Below are 5157 nucleotides of genomic sequence, written 5' to 3'. Positions count from 1 at the left end.
GTAGTGGCTAAAAGCGACAAAACTACAGGGACTGCCATCACTGACTGATGGGGCCTGTATACAGGTACTGCCATCATGATGGGGCCTGTAGTGGTTAGAAGCGATAAAACTGCAAGGACTGTCATCATTGACTAGTGGAGTCTGAAAGCCTAAAACCTGGCTGAAAACATACTCCCCCTAACGACGAACGGCGGAAATGACGGCGCACCGATGACAGATCGTGAAAGTGGAAGATCATAATGAGCTCTTATTCATCAAAGCACCCAAAAAACAAATCTGACAGATTTGACAAAGGGTTGGTGAAATTGTTTCAACCCATAATTTTAGTGTTGAAATTTCTTGGTGTTAACCACTAACTGTCCTTGAAGACCTATCAGAATAGAGAAGAAGATAGCGGAAGAAGTAAAGGTAGGACTAGGTGTTGGTGCATTAGTGGCACAAGTGGCAGAGATGACGGCTGGAGACGATGGTCGGAGACGGTGGCCGGAGATGACAGCCAGAGACGGTGGCCGGAGACGGTTGCCGGAGATGGTGGCCGGAGACAGTGGACAACTGCAGGTGGCGGCTGGTGGCGAGCGGCAACGGGCAGTAGCGGAAAACAATACCGGACAGATGCGAGACATAAACTAGAGATTGCCTATTGAAGCATAAAGGCACAAGTTGAAAAAGAAAGTTTTAGGAGGGGGCCGCCGATGGCGGCGGCGACCGCCGGCAACAAAGACAAAGTAGAAAAGGATCAGAAAACCTGCTCTGATACCATGTTAAAAGTGGGTTTTAGGCCTAACTCAACCCCACAAAACCGGCTTGTAAGGTGAGGTTTGCACCTCACTTATATATTATAAATTGGCCTTATCTCTAGTCGATGTGGGACTTCCAACACACCCCCTTCACGCCGAGGTATAGACATCTCGTGCGTGATAGTAGAAATTTGGGTGGTCCAATAGTGGCCCGATAACGGGTGGAAACAAAAATGCCCACTTAGAACTCGCTAGGATAGGCTCTAACTTGGCTTTGATACCATGTTAAATATTGTGAAAATTATATATTGGAATTAATGCCTTGTGTTAAATACACACATAGGGTTCTCTATTTATAATAGAAGAAATATGAGCTAAGCCCAAATACAAATGAATATGTAAGAATAAAATAAAANTAAATACACACATAGGGTTCTCTATTTATAATAGAAGAAATATGAGCTAAGCCCAAATACAAATGAATATGTAAGAATAAAATAAAATAAAATAAAATAAGAATTATGTTTCCCTAATTATAGGGACTATATTTCCCTAATTAACATAAACACAATATAAACTAAATATAATATCTCTAACACATAGCATGTTGGTGCAACAACAACTTTTCCTTTCCCTTTATTTGTCCTTTATAACCTGCAAAATCAGAATTGGTTTTGTTTTTGAACTTCGTGAATTTAGAGAACTTTTTTTAGCATAAAATTCATTGCTTCAAGATCTGATTTTTCAGTTTCAAAATCAGCTTCTTCGAAATGTCTTCTTGAGGCTGTTTTCCTTGTTGGTTTGATAGCAATTGTATGTTTTTGTTCTCCTTCTTCCTCTTCTTTCAATCTCCCAAGTTCAAGCTCATGTTCTCTTAATTTTCCAAATAGGGTAGCCATGTTCATTGTAGTAAAGTCTCTTGATTCAGATATAGTAGTGACCTTTGGCTGCAAACTCATATTCAAGCTCTTTAAAATCTTGATATTTATCTCATCTTTGTCAAATGTCTTCCCAAGAGCAAAAAAGTGGTTTGCAAAGTGAGTGAACCTCTTTTGCAAATCATATATTGTTTCACCAATTTTCATTCTGCACATTTCGAACTCTTGGATCAAAGAATTCTTCCTCACTCTTTTTACTTCATCGGTACCTTCATGAGTTGCTTCAAAGGCATCCCACATTTCCTTAGCCATTGCACACATGAAAATTCTATAAAACTCATCAATAGTAATTGCAGAAGAAATAATATTATTGGCTCTAACATCATAATGATCTCTTATATTTTCATCAGTATTCCACTCAGAAAAATCTTTAACCTTGGTTTTTCCATTCTCAAGTTTAGTTGGTTCAAGGGGCCATTTATCTCGGCATCTCATACTCCTTTGTCTACCGATTCCAAGAAGATTTTCATTCTGATCTTCCAAAAGGGATAGTTCTCACCTACAAATAATGGTGGTCTATTTGCAGATGCAACTTTTCCAAAGGTTTGAGATATATTTTCCATCAAGATCAATTTAATCAATTAAGTTGTGAATGTAATCGATTAAAATTCGAGTAACTTTCAAATTCACAGCTATAGTGCCAATTGTAAGAAAATAAATGCCTTGTATATTGTAGGGAGGTTCAACAGACGCACATAGATCTCCACACTTGATAAGATATTGTTCGCTTTGGGCCAAGCCCTCACGGATTTGCTTTTGGTACCACTCCAAAAGGCCTCTTATCAATGAAGGTATCTTATGTGTATATAAACTCATGTCCATCTCTCATTTTTTCTGATGTGGGACTTTGTTTGTGACCAACATCCTCCCCTCAAACAAAGGACCACTTCCCCTACAACGAATGTCTTTTTCTTTCTTATCCTCGAGTACACCATGTTCAACACTTCTCTCTCACAATCCATGGTCAAACACTGAGCATCTCTTGCTCTCCACCTCTCATGATTCACTTCTAGGCTATCTACCACTGGCCTCCTGCCAAAGCTTCACCCTATCATGGAGGAGCGTACTCGTTTGAGCATGGTCACCAAACCTGAACCATGGGCTCTGATACCATTTGTAGGGAGGTTCGACACACACAGATACACATAGATCTCCACACTTGATAAGATATTGTCCACTTTGGGCCAAGCCTTTTGGTACCATTCCAAAAGGCCTCTTATCAATGAAGGTATCTTATGTGTCTATAAACTCATGTCCACCTCTAATTTTTTTTTATGTGGGACTTTGTTTGTACCCAACATATATCAAGCCAATAAGGGGGTGAAATTGATTAACCCTTCTTAATGATCCTTTTAAAATTTTAATAAGTTTTTGGCTTCTTGAAATCAATAAACAAATAGTAATGAATCAAAAAGTAGAGAAAGATTAAGCATACAAACAATCTGTACTAGTTCGGCTATCACAACCTTAGTTGAAGGGAATCCAATATAATGATTGAGTATACAAGGATACCTAGCAACCCTCTCAATACACTCCTCTCACTACTCAAAATCAAAATAGCAACCCAAGAGATGAACACCCTCAATCTCTTGAAAATAAAAAGAACAATCCCAGCTCTTAACCCTTGGCTATACCCCCACAAGTACACAATACAAATTGTTTGACAAAACCTGATCTTGAACACACACTCTCCAAGTGCAGAATCAATCAGAACCAATGAAGCACAAAGTCTTAAATGAATCTTGATGTGTAATCAACCAATGAAGCCTAGATCCTCCAAGAACATTTCATGAAACCACCTATAATCAAAGCTTAAAGAGAATTCTAGTATTTGAAAATTTTAGCATTATTGAAACAAGTTTCAAGACACATATATATAGGATTTTCAAATCTTGTCTCAATATAATCGATTATGTTAATTTCATAATCAATTATGCTTTTTCTTTGTTTTAACAGATTATCCTGTGAGTGTAATCGATTATTTAAACACTTAAGCCTATTATTGATTCATTTAACAATATTAACATATTAAGCTATTTATGTAATGGATTAAACTATGTTTTCTGTTTTAATCAATTATAGAACTTATGTAATCGATTATTTCCACACTTAGCCATATTAGTTATCCATTTTCATCCTTAATAGATTATCTCACTCATATATCAGATTATGGCTTGCTCTCTATTTTAATCAGTTATGAAACCTGTATAATCGATTACAATAAAGCAGTTTGCCCTTGTTAAGTTATCTAAGTGATCTGGCAAAATCTAACAAATTATATACTTGGTTTAATAGGTTATTTATACCAGAAATAAAATTTTCAATCTATTTTAAGATTTATTCATTCAACATTAATGGAATTAATTATCTAGCACAAGCATGATAAAGATAAAACATTTGGTATGCCATTTGTTGTGCAAGAAACCATTAACCATTCATTTAATTGTTCATCATAAAAAACTAAGATATAAAGAGTTTAAACTCCCCCTATCAATAGTTTTGTAAGAAAAGAAAGGCGAATTGAGTTGTATGTGATTGAAGTCAACTCAATCATTCAATAGTTTTGTAAACTCCCCCTATCAACTCAATCATTTAAAGCCAATTGTAAGAAACGAAAGGCTTTATATCTTAAGCCAATACAGGGGGAGGGTGAATTGGATTAACCCTTTTTAATGATCTTTTTGAAATCTTGATAAGTTCTTAACTTCCTTAAATAAATAAACAAATAGTAATAAATCAACAAGTAGAGAAAGAGTAAAGAAAGATCAAGCACACAAATGATCTATACTAGTTCGGCTATCACAAGCCTATTTAGACAATTTCAACACAATCATATGATCAATCAAAAGTTGTTTAAAGATCAAATATAAAACATTGTTCAAAAGCAGAGTATATCAAATTAAAAACTTATCCATCCGTCCAGAGTAGGGGTACGAACCTTGTGTGCTACTCTCTTGATGCCCTTCGACTTAAAGGTGGATGCCTGATGAAGGTTGAAAAACAGTTATTTTCATATGTCAATTTGGACCGAATTACGCCCTTTACTACTTGGAATGAGCCTAGAATCAAGCAAAACTCAATAAATGAGTCTGTAGAGAGTCAAAAGCTGTTTTTAGCGATATTATGCTTGTTTTGCATTGTTTGGTAGCTATTTTGAGAAAGTGATGAATGGAGTTAAAGATACAGGTCGTTGACTCAAGAAAAGAGCAGAAAAATGAAGATTTGAAGAGTCGACGCACCGCCCGGCGGCACACTTAAACCGCCGGGTGGTCCAGGGCGAGGAGTAGGCATGGCAATTGACGCTGGGCGGTTCTGAGGGAAACCGCCGGGCGATGGCGATTGCCGCCGGGCGGTTTGGAGGATTATGGGAAACTGCCGGGTGGTGGCTCGCTGGGCTTGGGTCTGTTTTCTGTTGCGCTCCTCACCTTTAAATACCCCTATTTCGAGTTCAGAGTTATTCTTTTGACAGGGGAGAACGACCA

The sequence above is a fragment of the Vigna radiata genome, chromosome 7 (assembly GCF_000741045.1).
Source record: "Vigna radiata var. radiata cultivar VC1973A chromosome 7, Vradiata_ver6, whole genome shotgun sequence".
Taxonomy (NCBI): Eukaryota; Viridiplantae; Streptophyta; class Magnoliopsida; order Fabales; family Fabaceae; genus Vigna; species Vigna radiata.
The sequence above is the reverse complement of the archived record's forward strand: the minus strand, read 5'-3'. Positions refer to the sequence as shown.